Source organism: Myotis brandtii, unplaced genomic scaffold, assembly GCF_000412655.1.
Source record: "Myotis brandtii unplaced genomic scaffold, ASM41265v1 scaffold112, whole genome shotgun sequence".
Lineage (NCBI taxonomy): Eukaryota > Metazoa > Chordata > Mammalia > Chiroptera > Vespertilionidae > Myotis > Myotis brandtii.
Window position 1 is genome coordinate 14,451,988 of NW_005353838.1, and position 18,799 is coordinate 14,470,786.

General features: G+C 43.9%; 1 protein-coding gene across 2 annotated transcripts in view; it reads left to right on the plus strand.

The window, feature by feature from the left end:
* The window catches only part of HDLBP (high density lipoprotein binding protein), a 76,874-nt gene that overhangs the window by 610 nt on the left and 57,465 nt on the right, over positions 1–18,799 (plus strand). The window lies entirely within an intron of this gene.

The window sequence follows — 18,799 nt, forward strand, 5'->3', positions numbered from 1 at the left end:
GGGCGGGTGGGCAGCATGCCTGGCCGGGGCGGGACGGGAGCAGCGCTGCCCCCTGCCCTAGCCGGGGTGTCCTTCCTCCCTCCCGGTGGCCTGTAGGCCCAGCAGCCGTCCCACACTCTTGAAGGCTGTGCGCGGATGCTCTCCCACAGGAAGCCTTTGTAGATTGCTCCCGACTGAAAATAAACACATTCTTGAGTCTCTGACGTGCGACAGCTTCGTGTTGGGAACCTGAAGCTGTGTCTGACACTAGCGGATACCGAGGGCATATTTTGGAAAGTGGTTATGTACTCAGGGCCAGCTGCCAAATATCCTCTCCCACCCGACTTAGAAAATGGGAGGGTCAGACTTTGCATGGAGTTTGGATACCACGTAAAACGAAAGGAAATACATATTATGTGCTATTTATTAAGCAACACTTCTGGTCAGATGAAGCATCTTCAGGAACAGATGACTGGCCCTTCAGTTTTGGGTTTTGTTATGGGTCCTCCGCTTCATGGCTCATTTCAGCCCTCAGGCAATGACTTTACCAGTGTCTGGTATCTGCTTAAGGATCCTCACTTTATTGGCAAGTAGGGTGTTATAGTCAGGATTTTGTCTGAGGCAGTTGATGGATGTTCACGTATGGAAGCAAACCAGGAATGATGGAACATGGGAGGAAACCTAGTGCCCCAGTTTATACTTGACCATTTTGAACTGGTCAAATACCTGCAAGCTAAACTCATTAAGTACGTTTAATTTTAGGATGCTTGGAAGCAGTGTTTAAAGTAGTTGGGAAGGTGTTTCAAAGCCTTGAGGAATAACATTTGAAAGCCAGTTAATTTATAATGAGGATTGGACTTCCCTGTAATTGCCATTAGTTCAGTTATGTGCCATGCATCTTCTGTAATCAGGTTAACATCACCTGGGTACATACATGTGCAGTGAGCATAAGGAGAGCACTTCTGGGATCATTGGGGCCATATTCCGAAGCACCTCCAGGCCCTATCCAGTGGGCCAAGCTGACATCTCAGCTGCTTGATGGGAGAATTTCTTCTTGAATCATTAAGTACTAGAGGCCCAGTGCAAATCTGTGCACTGGTAGGGTCCTTCCGCCTGGCCTGCGACCTCTCACAATCTGGGACCCCTGGGGGGATGTTGGACTGCCGGTTTCCGAGGATCCTAGCAGGCCAGGTGGAGGGACCCCACCGCCCAGGCCTCTAGTATGCATGTAAGATCTTTGGTTAATCTCTTCATGCCCTCCCTCCTTCCCTCTGATGGTCAGTGCGCTTCATAGCTACCGGTTAGGCATATTGCTGTTTGGGGCTTCTTATTCTCTGACTTCAGCCTCATAACTTCAACAGTTCAAGAAACATTTATTGGGAATTGCCGTGTGCCAGATACTGTTAAGGAGTCTGAGGATGCAAAGGTAAAGAGGGTATAGACTTTTTTTCACTAAAGCAGTTTATGGTCTAGTATAGGGGATTTTCTGGTAAAAGAATAATTAGATTACAGTACTGTAAGTACAGTAATGGAGATAGGTCCAATATTTGGGTAGAGGAAGGAGAAGGCAGTAATAAGTTGGAAAGTCTTCAGAAAGAATGTAGTTATTGAACTGGGGTTTAGAGAATGAATAAGGGGTTTTCTATGTGGAGTTGGCAGGATGGGGTGTTCTAGGCAGGAAGATTAGCTAATGCAAAGGGGACGTGTGACAGCTATAGCTTGGCATATATGGGCAAGAGCTTGAGAATTTGGCATACTGCCAACCTCTGAAAGGGTGGAGGGCTTGTTGAGACCCTGTTGTGAAGGACTTCATGCCCTTTAGTTAGTCCTATCTAAAACACTGTTTGGGACAGGGTTTCAGGTGATCACACTGTCTGCCAGGATGACTTGTGACCTTCAGTCACAAATGGATCAGGTAGATTCTCCATTAATGCTTCCCAACTGAAACATTCATTTACCAAAAGGGCTTGAGCAGAGAACACACTTTTTGAACTACCGATGGTATTTATACTGGTATCACTCCTTCAGTACACATTCCTCCCACAGGGCTGGTGATCATACATAGAAAGGCATTTTCCTTTTCTGTTAAGAAATAACCAAGCTCCTGGAAGAATCAGCACACAGCTGAGTTCTCAATTGCTGAGTTATGGCTGCAAAAAGTCTCAAGATTCATGTTATAAAAGTTTTTGACCCAGTAGAAAAGCAACCAGAGAACATGCCTTTTCCCTTAGAAGCACCACACATTCAACATTGAAAACCAAGAAAAGAAACTCATGTGTATGACACTTTAAAAATTGATTATACGCTCTAACCGGTTTGGCTCAGTGGATAGAGCATTGGCCTGCGGACTGAAAGGTCCCAGGTTTGATTCCGGTCAAGGCATGTACCTTGGTTGTGGGCACATCCTCAGTAGGAGGTGTGCAGGAAGCAGCTGATTGACGTTTCTCTCTCATTGATGTTTCTAACACTCTATCCCTCTCCCTCTCTGTAAAAAAATAAATAAAACATTTTAAAAAATTGGTTATACAAGTTATTTTGGGCTAAGCAAGATTTTCTTTCTCAAATCAGAGACATTTTTTAAGTGACATCCCTAGTAGGCTGTTATTTTCCGAGCACGCTGAAATTCCTCGAATACCGTTAAATACAAGCCAGACATGTTGTTCCAGGCATGTCTGGGCATTGTGTGGAATTAGTCATCTTGATGCTTGCTGTTAATTTGGTAAAATACATTGACTGCATACTCATCCTTAGTACTTGTTATTTGGATTCATATGAATTTTAAAATAAAAAATTAATTTTATTTCAAACCAAGGATGTATCTTCATGTTTTTAAGAGGTCAAATAAATCTAGAAAGGCTTGTGAGGAAAAACTATGACTAGCCTTCCCCAGGTCATGTTTCTTCTGCAGAGAACCCAGGCTTGCTCTTGGGTGATTCCTTTGGTCTTTATAGTATACTAGAGGCCCGGTGCACAAAATTTGTGCACTGGGTGGGAGGGGCGGTCCCTCAGCCTGGCCTGCCCCTTCTCACAGTCTGGGATCCCTCAGGGGATGTCCTACTGATGGCTGCAGTCTGGCCTCCCTCTGCAGGAGGCGACCAGCTGATCAGGGGAAGGCACCGCCCCCATCACCCCCTTGCTGCTGTTGCCTCTGGCCTCCCTTTGCAGGAGGCAACCCTGTGATCAGGGGAAGGCGACACCCCCATCACGCCTCTGCTGCTGCCACTGCCGGCCATGAGGCTGCCTGAGCCTCGCCCAGCCCTCATTGCCTGAGCCTTGGGCCCTCGAAGTGGCAGCGGCCAATGGCGGCGTGCTGGAGCACCAGGCCAGCCCTGGGCAAGCGGCAGCGGCCACCGGGAGCCGCCGCTGCCATGTGGGGAGTACAGGCCGCCCTCCAACGGGCCCCGCCCCTGTCCCCGCTTGCCCAGGGCCAGCCTGGGGCAAGCAGCAGTGGCCATTGAGTCCCCAATGCTGCAAGTCCCCACCCACCCGCTGCGCACACAGCCTGCTGATGGTTGTTACTGTGATGGCGTCCCAACCAATTTGCATATTACTAGATAGATGTGCTGACTTGCTTATTTATGACTCTTCCTCCATTTCATACATTCTATTCTCTTAACTCTGAATAGATGTGAAGTTTCTGGTTTTCTTTTACCCTTTGCTGTTGCTGTGCAGACAAATACATGGCTATCCGAGCAGGCGCATCTTTAATTTGGACAGTTCAGAATTTAGTGTTTATATTATGACTGCATAGTCTCACAGCTAGGCCAGATAGTGTGATGGGTCACTTTATCTTTCCTTAATAAATTTTTGTTTTCTATGAAGTTTTTATGAGTCTTGTTTGTTGGCTTAATTTTCTATGTATTTTTCACTAAAACTCAATGCCAAACCCACCTTTTTATCTTATAAAATTGTGTTTTTTATTAACCTCATATTGTATAAATCTGTCCTAGGCCTCCATCCCCATCTTCCAGTGTTATTGCTGAAGCCTTTATGTGTGACTGTTGTGTTTGTTTTTTTCAGCTTAAAGGATTTTCTCACTATGAAATTCAAAACACCAAGTGTGATGATGTCCCTTGGAACACTTTGGACCCCTTTATTTGGAAACTCCTGTCCTTCAATGCTGGGCAGTTTTCCTGATTTATTACTTTAATTTCTTCCCATTCACTTTCTCTTTCTATGTTTTTTTCCTTTTAATTGATTTTTTTTTTTTTTCCAGAGAGAGGAAGGGAGACGGAGAGAGAAAAACATTGATCGGCTGCCTCCTGCACTCCCTCTACTGGGAATTGAGCCCACAATTTGGGCATGTGCCCTGACCAGGAATCTAACCTGTGATCTCTTGGTGCATGGGTCTTAGAGCAACCAACTGAGCTACACTGACCAGGGCCACTTTCTCTTTCTAGAATGAAACTCTTAGAGCTTCTGAATGGACACTGATTTTCTTAGGTGTTCTATTTTCTTTTTGGAAGACATTCTCAACTTTATCTTCTAGCCCTTCTATTGAGTTTTTCTCATTCTATTTCAAAGAGCTTTCTCTTGTTCTCTCTATTCCTAATTTGTAACCTCCTGTTTTTGTTTCATGGATGTGGTATCTCCTCCTATCTGAAGACCTTAACGAGTTTTAAAGTTTTCTTTTCCCTGAAGTCATTGTTTCCTTCAGGCTGCTTTTTGTTTGGGGATTTTGCCTTTGATCAGAGCCTTTTCTGGGCTATCTGGGATGTTCCCCTGCCTGCACATTTTTCAGAGAGCTCCTGAGCCTGTGCCTAGAACAGCGGTTCTGAACCTGTGGGTCGCGACCCCTTTGGGGGCCGAACGACCCTTTCACAGGGGTCGCCTAAGACCATCGGAAAACACATATATAATTACATATTGTTTTTGTGATTAATCACTATGCTTTAATTATGTTCAGTTTGTAACAATGAAATTGGGGGTCACCACAACATGAGGAACTGTATTAAAGGGTCGTGGCATTAGGAAGGTTGAGAACCACTGGCCTAGAAGCACCTGGCAGGGCCATTAAAACATCCTGTCAGCTTCTTTGGGTCTCTTCGGATTATCCAGAAAAAAACCTTCCAGCCTCTTGCTTGGCTGCCTGTGTTCAGGGGGCCAAGAGAGGAGAAGGCTACAAACTCAGCAGTAACTTTGGAAGTACTTACTCCCTCTGTCTTCAGAAAGGCTTCCCACCCTCCATTGAAACAGGTGTCCCCAGGTGAAAGATTCTATTTCCCTTTCCTGAGAAAAACCTCCATAGCCTTTGACCAGGGCATGAAAGGCAAAACATCTCTTTTGATAATATTTTCTTATCACTTTTGCCTGGGTGCCCTTTAGCAATGTTCTTTTGAGCTTATAACTTGAGTTTCACTGAAATTTATAGTTCTTTCTTTGCTTTTCTCCTTAGTTGCATAGCCATGGATTTTGCTTCATCTAATGTGTGCTGAAATACCCTGGCTGAAAAGTGGACAGAGGTTGTGAATAGGTTCGTCTTCTCGGTTAAGAAAATCAGATGGCCAGTAAGCAAAGCAAGATTTTACTTTCACTGACGATCAAAGAATTGACATTAAAATCATATTTCCCTACAGATTGGAAAAATAAGCATGACTGTGTTAGTTATCAAGGGTGAGGGGCCAGGTTAATGCAGATGTGAGTGTGAATAGTGTAGCTTGTAGGGGGTTCATCTGCTTTGGCAGTGCCCATCTGTGTACCCCTTGTGATCATGTAACTGTATTTCTAAAACTTTGTCCTGTGGAGATACAGGCTCAGGTGGGCAGATGGTATTCTCTTCAGCATTTGTAATCACTAAAAAGCCGGGGGAAAGCAACATCAGCAGGGGATTTGTGTTCATCCTATTTCATGCAGTTGCCAATAGGTCAATTTGTGTATAAAACTTGGAAAGACAGCATGATGCATTTAAAAAAATGTTTTTATTGACCTTAGAGAGAGAGGAAGGGAGATCGAGAGAAACATAGATCAGTTGCCTCCCTTTTGCACCCTGACTGGGGATTGAACCTGAAACCTGGGCATGTGCCCTGACTGGGAATCCAAACTGGCAACCTTCTGGTACACAGGACAACTCTCAACCAACCGAGTCACACTGGCCAGGGCATGATGTATTTTTTTAATGGAACTAAGTGCAGCAAGTGGCGAAACACTGCATTAATGTGATCCTGTTTTGATTTAAACCATGTATTAATATATGCAAGAAAAATCTTAGATAAAGCCATAATTTTGGAGATAGTTTTTGGGGAAGAATCATGAAGGATTGCCATTTTGTTTGTTTTTTGTTTCGTTATTCCTCACCTGAGGATATTTTTCCATTGATTTTTAGAGAGAGTGGAAGGGAGGGGGAGAGACAGAAAGAGAGAAACATGTGAGAGAGACACATCTATTTTTTGCCTCCTGCATGCACCCCGACAAGGGCCAGGGATCGAGCCCACAACCAGGGTACCTGCCCTTGACCGGAATCGAACCTGTGCCCAACACCCCACCACTGGTACAGCAGGCCCTATCTGGATGAGGAGAGGCAGGAAGTTGGTGGTGCAGAAAAACCTGGTTAGCAAGTGCCATTGAGCAGTCCGTATGAATTCTTTTCAAATAAGTGTTTTCTGAAAACCCTCTTAGGTTTGCCTTTTATTTGTATGAACTGATATTCTCAGATGTTCCTGGAGGTGGGCCTTGTAAGATATACAGCAGTGCTTGTGTGTTAGGTGTAGATTGCTGGCCATTAGTGCTTTTTCCAGACAGGACAGAGGGTTGAGTATTTCCTGACTGTGAGTCAGGAGACCTTATTTCAGTTTGGACCTACTTACTCTTCATCAGCCCTGGGACTTTGGGTGTTTCCTAGTCTGTAGGACTTTAGCTCCTTCCTTTTAAAGTTAAGGAGCTGAGCTCTGAGCTCTAGCCAGTTTGGCTCAGTGGATAGAGCGTCAGCCCACAGACTGAAGGGTCGCGGGTTCAATTCAGGTCAGGGGCACATACCTCGGTTGCGGGCTCAATCCCCAGCCCTAGTCAGTGCAGTAGGTGCTGGAGGCAACCAATCGATGTGTCTATCTCGCATCAATGCTTCTCTCTTTCTGTCTCTCCCCCTCCCTTCTACCCTCTCTAAAAATCAATGGAAGAATATCCTCCAATGAGGATTAACAAAATAATAAAGAGAAGAAGCTGAATCTCTGTGGTCTCACCCCCTACCTTTGATAGCTCTGAACCCTTGGTCAACTCAGTTTATCAGTAACTTAGTTTGAAAGAATGATACTTGGAGCAGATAGTCACTCATACAGCATCTCACTTTATGATCTGTTTCAAGGGTGCGCAAGTGATACAAAAAGCTTTGCCTATTAAAGCTTTTATTCTTTGCTTCCCTCTCACTTACCAAGCATCATGCCCTTTGTTTCCAGCAATGGTTTAGTCAGACGATTTTGTCCCCAGAGAACATATGGCAATGTCTGGGGACCTTTTGGTTGTCATGACTCAGGTGTGCTACTGGCATTCACTGGGTAGAGGACAGAGGTGTGCGATATCCTATGGGGCCCAGGACAGCCCCACAGCGAAGAATTGTCTCATGCAAAAGGTCAGGGGCACTGAGGTTGAGCAGCCCTGCTTTCCAGGGTCAGTCCTTGAAAGGGCTCTAGGTGATAGATCCATTTTTTCAGGCTGGCAGGTGAAGCTGCTTGCAGGAGTGGCTGAGTTGGGGCTGTATCACATGCACTGTTGGAGTCCTCAACGTCACAGATATTGACAAGGGTAATGGTAATAGAAAATCCTTACTGAACTTTTTGTCTTGTGTCCTTTATAATTTTGAATATCTCTCATTTATTCAGTCATCAAGCAGGTATTTTTCACCAAGTACATATTCATTAGTGGGTCCAGGTAAGGAAGTGAACAAATCAAAGTCCAGAACTAACATATTCAGGGCCAATTTCCATGGTAACCTATAGGTGACTGCTTTCAGTCTATGTGCGGCCACCTTCAGGGGTTGGCTTTCTACTCTAGGCTCTTGCTGGACTAGTGTGTCCATCATCCTGTAGCAGCAGCCCAGACAGGACAGAGGGTTGGGTGTTTACAGGAATGCTCCACTGGACTTGGGAGTCAGGAGACTTTATTTCAGTTTGGACCTAGTTGTATCATCTCTGGCTGCCTGAGCCAGGTCTCTCGGTCTTACCTGCCCCCACCCCCAGTTGGGTCACAGGCTAAGTCATCTATGTATCTTTACTTGTTTTGGGACCCCGTGGCGTAGCAGGTGACCTGGTCATGGCAGGTGCCCTGTGCTTGTTTTGAGGGGGTGAACCGATAGGACTGTGTTGATTGCTAAAAAGGGAATATTCTGAATACTTGTCATTTTCTGACCTAAGGTGGATTATAATGGGCTGCTGCCTTCTAGGCTCTGAGGGAGATGCTGGATGTAGAAACAAGCCTGTCCAAAGGACAGGCCCCAAAGTGTTGCTCTTGTGTGTTTTAGCTGCCATTGGGTTTGTGGCTTCAGCAGCCACCTTTGCAGAGCAGCTTTCTCTGGAGGTTTGGATGTGGTTGGACTAACAGACTGCTGAGAAGCAGGGGTGTGCTGACCATGTGCCTACGGGAGAGCTGCTGCTGCTGAGTCCACTCAGAGCGCAGTGTTTCTATAGACATACTTTAACTATTATCAGCATGATCCCTTTGTCTAACCGGCTAGCATCTCTTTTGGGGTGTGTGAGCTGGGGACCAAATTTCTGAAGCGGAACAGTAGTTCTTCTTCTTGCTCTGCTAAGTGAGAAAGCATCCTGCCTAGTGTCCCCACTGCTCAGGTCTCTCATTGACCGGCTGCTCATGAGCAGGATACACTCTTTTTGGCCATGGGGTCAGCGACCGCACTTAAAGCTTCTAGACACAGCACAGCTGGACCAGTGGGTTTTTTCCTGGTGGGAGAATAACTTCAGCCTCAGTTGGGTGCCTTTAGTATATGTTGTTCCTCTCCGGCAGAAACTGATGTGCCCTTCTGGGAAGTTTGGTGCTGTGAACTTGGTGTTGGTGCCTCTCGTGAGGAGCCTTGAGTTAGGCCCCTGAATCACCTGGCCCGGGTGGCTGCAGTTACGTGAATGGGGGCTGGGAGGCAGGGCGATGGAAATCGAAATTTCTTTGATTCTGCTCAGGTCAGGCACAGGAGGGCCTGGTGGCTGAGCTCTCCCCTACTCCCTGGCTCTAAGTCATCCTGCAGAACTCTGGGGGTATGGTTCCCCAGAGAGTAAAAGCAGTCTTCTTGCAGGTGCCTTAATAGCAACTACCTGTATGGCAACCGCTCCTCACCTGTCAGGAGAGTTACATCTGGAGGCTCTGGAGAGAGCTGTTCTCCTCAAGAGGTTGCCACAACAGATAGCCTTAGGGAGTATGGCCAAGCTAGAGAAACTGCCCTTATCCCAAAAGGACCAGACCCCTTGGAACAAATAGGTCAGAGGGAAAGAGGAAACCAAAAAAGTATAGAGTTAAAAGAAATAATTTTTGAAAGAGGGCATGTATTTGGCATTTTTTGACATTGGGGTTGCAGTGAGTGACATCATTCTGCCCTCAGGGCTTCCTCCTCAATATAAAATGTATGGTGTCTGATTCCATGTTATATAGGGCTGAAAACTTTTTGCCCTCTCTAAAACTCTTTTTTCTTTAGAAATTAAAAATGAAAGAGGAAAGGATGGCCTTACACAATCTTTTTTGTCTTTCTGCTATACCGTCCTGATAGTAGTTGGAAGCATGTTCCTGGATGGTGTTCCTCATTTGGTGTTCTTTATGCTGGAGATGGTGCCTTGGCTCCTGGACCTACTAGGTGATGACTAGAGGGAACTCCCACCATTGCTGCCTCGGGGGGTGGGGGGTGGGGCGACGACAAAATCAAATATGTTGTATTATCCTGACAGGTTTTACTTTGTAATTAATGTGTGTTGCTCTTCATTTCACTCTTACATATTAGGTTTCTAATTTTATTAATACTTAGCTCATTTATAAATATCTTCCAAATGGAATTATTGGATTGTATTTACTGTTTAGACTTTGATAAGTAGAAGATGAGTTAGGTGGTCCTGTAGCACTGGTTTAAATCAGTGTGTGTGAGATTAATTGGAAGAATACAATTTCTTTTGAGACAAAGCTTCTATTTTGCTACATTTGCCTGTGCTTGGAGTTGACTGCAGGCCCCTGAGACCAGAGTTCTGTTGCCTTTGTGCCTGCTCGGTGATGAGTTCTGCTGCCTGGCTGCCTGTACACAGGAGCTCCTTGGCTCCCAGGCGTGGCCCTGTGGTCTCTGGAACGTCCAGACAAGAGCCGGCTGTAGTCAGGGCAACCCGTCCAACTTTGTGCTCTGGGGATCCCTCCTTAGTTTATACAGGTGCTGGAGATAATTCCCACGTCCACTTGAGACTGGTAAGTGCAGCTCTTGTCTGCAAGATTAGGCAAACAGAAAAAGATGGTGTTACTGGGGGAGAGTCAGCTTTTCTTTGTGCTATGAAAGAGCCTTTGCCTTAGGAGCAGTGTGGCATGTCAACCTCTCCTTCTTGTCCTTGGTTGGTTGGGGCTTCTGGATGGATGCTTAGCCACCAAAGATGCTGTGAGTTGGAGAGTGTGTGCGTGAAATCCAGCCCTTGATTTCTTCCAAGAGAGGCCCTTTTGGTTTCAGGCTGTGCTGGCAGTTTCAGGACTAAATCTTCAAGTAGGAAATGGTTTGCAAAGGACTCAGTGCCAATCTATGGGTCTTCAGGTCCCTCAGATCTCACTGTACTTGACTTGTAGGGTAAGTAGGTTTTTGCTATCAGCTGGGGTATGACTTTACTGAAGGCTACTTTCCTCTTAGCTGATTCAGAACTTACTTGGGAGGCATTAGGGAGCTTCTTACAAGGATATTTTAATTCCAAAATGTACTTTCGCTCATCTTCTCACACCAATCCTGCAGTGGTAGGTGTGTGTGTTGGCCTCCTCACCCAGCCCACATGCCACTCCTCTGTCCATGGGCAGTGCTCCTTTGGTGTGACATGGGTGGCTCCATGTGCTAGTGTCTCTGAATTTGCCTTTGCTAGAGATGTTGTGTAGTTCGCGTTTGGCTGGCTCAGACAAGTGGCTTGTGCTCTCCCCTCTGAACATGGTGTCTGAACTGCTCATAAGACACTGAGAGCTAGAGGTCCTGGGGACGAGCTGGAGGGGGTCCTAATGTGCACCTTGAAGTTGTTTGGAATGTGCTGCTCTGCATGTCTAGGCTGTGGGTTGACAGCCACGGAACACTTCTTATGGCTCAAAAATCTGCTTTCATGAACTTTGAACAAATGATGTGTAACAGACTTTAGTATCATAACAGTACCCTCAAATGGAGGTAAAACTTTGTTGTGCTATATAAAATGGGGGTGAACAGTGCATTGGTCTTAATAGTTGCTCTCATGATGAAACATATCTAATTAAAATTGGATTTTGACTTAGAGCTTGAATGGTTAATGTCACTTGCCACCCCCTCTCCAAATGAAGGCATTTATTTTTCCTAATTACAAAAGTAGTACTATCTGCCATTAAATTTTTAAAAAGTGTCTTGTACTTATAGAGGAGTTGTGAGTGTGGCACAAAACACTTTTTCTGAACCCCTGAGTAAGTTGGGGACATGAACCCTCATCACCCCTTGATTATATTGAAGTGTTTCCCACAAACAAAAACACTGTCTTTCTTCACCACATACAACCATCCAGCTCAGGGAGTTAACATGGATGCCTTGCTGCATTCAGACCCATTTACATCCCACCAGAAGGACCCAGCTCAGAATTGTGCTAACATTTTCTTGTCAGGTATTGTTAGTCCCCTTCGCACTGGGGCATTTACTCCATCTTCCCTTGGCGTTCCTGACCTCGATGCCTGTATGGTTATAGGCTTTTACGTTGCAGACTGTCCCTCAGTGTGGATTTGGTGTTTTCCTTTCCTTTTTTTTTTTAAAAATCAAATTTATTAGGGTGACATTGGTTAATAAGATTATGTAGGTTTTAAATGTACAATTCTATGACACATCATCTGTATGTTGCATCATGCACCCAGGTGTTTCTTTTGATTGAATTCAGGTTTTGCCTCTTTGGCTGGACTAGCACAGGAGGGAAGCTGAGTTCTTTGCTTTGTATTTTGTTTGATGGCACACGATTTCAGTTTGTCCTACTACCAGTGATGTTTGCTTTGATCCCTTAATTAAGGTGGTTTCTGCCAGAATTCTCCACTGTGAGGTCTTTGTAATTAATAAGTATACCATGGGAAGGTACTTTTAAAACTAAATATCTGTTCCTATCAAACTTTCAGTTTATTTATTTCTATCAGTACAAGCTAACAGTTTTCCTTTTTATTGAGTTGGTTATTATTCTTTATTATCATTATTTATTTTGATTCTCATATTGTCCAGTTTTGGCCACTGGGAGCCCCTTAAGGCCAGCTTGTGTCTTTCTGATATGTTCCCGTATCCATTTAGCTCTTGACACTTTCTGGTACCACATGATACTCTGGGCTCTTCATGGACTTTCCTGTCCAGACCTGGAATCAGCCTTCTCTTCAAGGAAACCCAGTTTCTTTTTACAAGAGTTGATACTCAGCAGAGTCTGGGCACCAGATAGGTGGTGGTTGTGGTGTCAGTGCATGCAGACCATCAGTGGTCAGAGCTGCAGTGTGTGTGTGTTGTACACTTACATATACACATATCCACAAATTCTTGTGTTTATATAATATTCATGTCTATTTTAACATCTATCTATCTATCTATCTATATATAAAAGCCAAGCGACCGGAACGACAGAATGACCGGTCACTATGACGCGCACTGCAGTGGCCAACTGGCCCCCCAACCTCCCGTGACCCCTCCCCCTGGCTGTGCATGAATTTGTGCACCGGGCCTCTAGTATATATATATATATTGTAAAACATATATTTCAATCAATACCACAGGGTTTGTCCCAGTTTCTCCCTTTCTAAATCAGTAACTCCCTTTTCCAACAGTGACAGTCCTAGATGCTGGTGTTCCTACTATATTTATTTGACTAGTCATTCTATGTGTTAATCTCATGCTGCTGTTCCCTTTCTTGCACAGATGCCCTCTGCCCTTTTCATCTCTGTTAGCCTTGATACCCCAGCTGTGTGGACAGCCTCTTATGTGGAAGTCCATGTCCCAGTTGTCAAAAACCAAATCCTATGCACTGTCTTTCCCTCTCCAGGCTATTACCTGAGCCAGCACTTTATTGCTGGTAACTGTACACTTATCATGTGGTTTCAATGTGACACTGTGTAGTAAACATTTCCTCATTGATGCACACTTGTGTTCTTCCCAGTTCTTTGCCTGTGGACAGTGCTGCTGTGTGCCTTCCTGTATGTATTATACTGTGCCTCTGCCATCTTCTGCAGGTACTTCAGGAGAGCAGCTTCTTTGCACTGTGATGGCTGAATTGGATTATACACGTATACATCTATCGTTATGTGTCTTTAAATGCCTTCTAATTTTACACTTCCTCAGTGATCAAGGAGCATATTTTTCTTAACCATTTCACAAACGGCATCACTTCTGTTCATATTTATTGATCTCAGAGTAAGGGCTAAATGAGAATGAATGTGTATTTGTGTGTTTATGTGCAGTGTGTGTTGTTATGTCTTAGCCTATTCAGATGTTTTTCAAGTAGAGAAAAAGAGAATTTGTATCCTAACTTTTCTACTAGATAGTCTCTGCTACATAAAATTCTTAAGCATTTGGCATCAAATGAGTTAATACTTTCCTTGATGATGTCTGCAGTCCGTGTCATCATTAGGTGCTTGCACCCCCTGGTTGCAGTTTTTCCTCCTCAGTCTTCTAACTCCTCAAGGTGAAACTGTTCACCTCCACATCTCCAATCTAGCTGAAATTTATGTTGGACTATGGTGTGAGGTAGGGATCACTCTTTATATTTTTAAAAAATGGATACCAAATTGGCCTAAATCTCTTTATTGCTTAGTCCATCCTTCCTGCTGACTTGAAATGGCACTTGTATCAAAAGATAAACTCACAGATGCACATGAGTTCTGTTTAAATAACAGAAATCAATTCTCTCATGTTTCTGGGGGCTACAAATCTAAAATCTGGCAAGGTCACACTCCCTCTGGGGGCACTGGGACAAACCCTGTGATATTGATTGAAATCACAGCTATAGGAATATATATTGTTTTAATATACACACACACACACACACACACACACACACACACACTGGAGACCCGGTGCACAAATTCTTTGCCTGTTCCAGCTTCTGGTGGCAACCCTCATTCCTTGGCTTGTGGCTGCATCACTCCAATCTTTGCCTCAGTCTTAACAGCTTTTTCTTCTGCATTATGTTTCTTGACTCTCTTATTTTTTAATATAATTTTTTTGTATTGATTCAAAAGAGAGGGAGAGAGAGAGAAAGAGAAACATCAATCAATTGCCTCCCATACAAGCTGAGAGAAAGAGAGAGAGAGAGAGAGAGAGACAGACATCAATCAGTTGCCTCCCATACAAGCCCCAACTGGGGATTGAACCCGACTGGGTATGTGCCCTGGCCGGGAATCGAACCCACCCCCTTTTGGTTTATGGAATGACACTTCAACCAACCGAGCCACCCAGCAAGAGCTTTTTGACTTTCTTTTATAAGGGCATTTATGGGGCCTTGTAGGACCCATTCAGACAATTCAGGGCAATCTCCTCGAGATCTTTAATCACATCTGGAAGGACTTTTTTTCCCTCCCAAGTAAGATAACATTTACATTCCAAGTAATCAGGACTTGATATCTTTGGGTGGCCATTATTCAGCCTACCACAGAGATTTGACATTTCCTTGGGGGTGTAGCTGAACTTGGAGAGAACAGACATCTTTGTGATAAGTCTCCTGGGCTGCGATTTGGCATCTCCATGATTTGGGCCTTGTGTATGTGTGTGTCTATGTGTATGTTTTGCTTAGTCCATCCTTCCTGCTGACTAGTTTTTCATTATAGTAGAGGTGTCTTCTCTTTGCTTAATTATGTATTCTAGGTAGCATGATTGGCAGTCTGACAACAGTAGACATCTTTGCCATTTTGTTACTTGTTTCAATAGGATAATTTTAGCTTTAAATATATTTTACTTTGGGGCAATATTTTAAATTTTATTTTTGGTTAATCCTCACTCTAGGATATTTTTCCCATTGGTTTTTAGAGATTGAAAAGAGGGAGGGGAGAGGAAGAGGGGGGAGAGAGAGAATGTCAATGTGAGAGGGACACATTGATTGGTGGCCGCCTGGGTGTGCCCTGACTGGGGCCAGGATTGAACCTGCAACCCAGGTAGATGCCCTTGACTTGCAATCAAACCCAATACCCTTCGGTGTGCGGGACCAATACTAACCACTGAGCACACCAGCCAGACCTGGGCAATATTATTTTTATAGCTATTTCTGTCTATTCCTGATATTAAATTCCATAGGAAGCAAGGAATAGATGCTGAATTGCATCAGTCTTTTGGCCATTTTTTCAATGGTCATTTATCAGTCATGCATATTTGTTCAATTATCCTCCTTTGAGCTATAAATGTGAGATGTATACACTTCCTAATATTGAAACTTGCCCTGGCCAGGTAGCTTGGTTGATTAGAGTGTTGTCCCAATATGCCAAGGTTGTGACTTCAATCCCCAGGCAGGACACATACAGGAATCAACCAGTGACTGCATATCTAAGTGGAACAACAAATCAATGTTTCTCTCCCCTTCCTCCCTCCCTCCTTCCCTTCTTCCCTCCCTCCCTTCCTCCCTCTCCCTTCCTCTCTCTGTCAAATCAGTAAATTAAAAAAAAAAAAAATCCTTACTGAATCCCTAAAACAGATCCTACTTAGTTCTGAGGGCTTATTTTCTAAATTTAGTATGGATTTATTTGGCTGGTGTTCTGTTTAAAATTTTACATGTTTGTAAACTACATGGTAGTTAGTTGGTAATCTCTTCTCTCTGCAGATGTACTCATTGTTTTGGGGAGGGAAACAGTGCCATGATCTTCCTCTGGGAGCCACTCTTTTCCACCACCATGTGCAAGCCATATGTTTTTGATGAAATGGTCCTGCTGCATGGTAGACCCTGTTTGGCTGTGTCTGTCATATCCCATCCCCTTGTCCCCTTGACTACAGTTATTGGTCCCTTAATGGCCTCAGAACCCAATTAATGCCAGTGAGATGTAAAAATAATTTATGTGGCCCCCTTGGGGCAAAGAAACTCTGACTTCCTTGGGATCTACCCAGAGGTATAATTACTGCCATTTGTAGCACAGTTCTTATTTCAGAACAGGGTGAGAATAATCATTGTGAGCTTGGATTCGGTGTGTTCTTTCCTTTTCTTTGTCAGACTGAAAAGAGCTAATTGCTTTTAAAAAAATCGATTTTAGAGAGAGGGTAGGCCGTGTCGGGGGGGAGTGAGAGAGAGAGAGAGAGAGAGGAACATTGATCAGTTGCCTCCTGAATCCACCCTAACGGGATTGAACCTGCAACCTGGGTATGTGCTCTGACTGGGAACCAAACCCGCCATCTAGGTGCCCGGGAGGATACTCCAACCGAGTCTCACGGGCCAGAGCAGAACTAACTGCTTTTTAATTGAGTTTTTCCAGAGAAACTGATTCTGGTTTTGATTGACTAACTCAGCTGTTTTTTTGTTTGTTTCAGTTTTGTATTTTACCAATTCTTTTATTCATTCCTTCTATTTTTTCCCCTCTATCTTGACTTAAATGCTTAGTGCATTTATCTTAATTCTTTCTTATAATGGAATTTACAAGTTTGATTCATCCTCTGAGTGTGGTTTTGGCAGCATTCTGTAGATGTTGAGAAGTAGTACTCTTTGATTTTAAGGACACCTATGATTACATTTAGGTCCCACCTATAACTTAATTTGTCGGTAACATTCATGGGCTTCAGGACGACGGACCTGGTTGTCTGTGGGGACCATGAGTTAGCCCACAATTGGCAATTGCAAAATAGAGATTTTTCTTTTCTTTTTTTTTTTTAAATATATTTTATTGATTTTTTACAGAGAGGAAGGGAGAGAGAGATAGAGAGTTAGAAACATCGATGAGAGAGAAACATCGACCAGCTGCCTCCTGCACATCTCCTACTGGGGATGTGCCCGCAACCCAGGTACATGCCCTTGACCGGAATCGAACCTGGGACCTTTCAGTCCGCAGGCCGACGCTCTATCCACTGAGCCAAACCGGTTTCGGCAAATAGAGATTTTTCTAATTCTATTTCTACATTTATTAATTGGCATTCTTACACAGGCACACTTTGTTTTATTGTGCTTCTCTTTATTGCATGTCACAGATGTTGTTGTTTTTTTACAAATTGAAGGCAAGATTCCACCAGCAAAAAGATTAGCTCTCACTTTATTGCAGTACTTGCTTTGTTGCAGTGGTCAGGACCCGAACCTGCGGTATCTCTGAGGTCAAACTGTGTAAAGAAGACTTCCCTTATCATCAATTCTGGTTATACTGAAGTACAGTTCATACTGGAGAGGAAGGAGAAATGAAGATTTCGTTCCTTAATGTTAGAATGTATTGGGACTAGCAACTTCCAAAGTGACAATGCCTTTTTGTGGCTTTCCCCCTGGTACTATAAACTTGTGTTTATGTACTAGTATAGAATTGTGTTTCAACCCATTGAGGTCATATTTTGACACTCCTATTATTCCCCAAGTTGGCTTCTCTTCTTTAGACGTGGCCCCATTAGTCTATGACTGCTTGTTTGCTTTCTGCCACAGCAAGATGTCCCGTCCTGTCCATATTCTGCCCCAGACCTAGCTGTTTTCTAAGGTGCCCTGGTTTCATTTAGTGGGGAGTGGTGTTTGAATGCCATAGTCTGTGTCTGGATGTACCCACTATTGCTGTGTTGTTTCTCATAGCATACAGGCCTGGGAAACAATTTTGAGTGTAGATAGTTCCCATTCAGTAAAAACATACATGGTTGTTACTTAAATGTATATCTTTTAATTATGCTGAAAAACCTTGGTTTTTAAGGATATTAACTTGATTACCTAGTCACCTTATGACATATAATATTTTTAGAATAAAATACTCATATTATTAGGATATGTCTCACTTGGAATATACTGTCAAATTATTGTGTTTTACAGTTACATTTTCCCTGAAGGCTATACCACCAATGTGATGTTGTAAGATACCTTTTCTTTTCTTTTCTTTTCTTTTTTTTTTTTTTTTTTTAGTAAACTCTTTAGTGAAGTGCACTGAACGTATAGAGAACTGTGCAGAACTAATTGTATGTGGCTCAGTGACTGTCCACTGACTGAACTCACCCTGTGATCAGCCTCAAGATAGGGAGCGGGGCATTTTTAGTTTTGGAGTTTGTTTTCTAATTTATGTAATTCTCAAAGCAAAGCTGTAAAAATCATGGTATATTCAGAAACATTTGTCTTCCATCCCTATCCCCCTCCTTTCTTTCCTTCTCCCGTTGTTTCTTTTGCAACTATAAACTGACATACAAATGTGTGTTTCTGATTCACTTTGCATGTCCTTCCCCCTTTGTCATTAACCATGTGCCCTAGGGACCACGTATGGTCCTATGTGCAGCTTTCCTACCCTCTTATGCTACATGTTGTTTCATTGTGTGGACGTAGCATGATACTCATTCAGTCACCTCCATGTGGAAGTTGTTATTTCCAGACTTTGCTAGTGTTTTATTCTCACTGTTTCCGTGGTTGCCTTCTACAGTCCCTTCACAGAGCAGCCAAAGTTCATCCCAAGTGGCGCTTCATGTTGCCTTGGAGCTGGCCTCAGCGGCTTTCATTAGTTCTCGGTGCTGTCCCTCTCCTGTCCTTGGCCCCCTGTGGAGCCACAGACA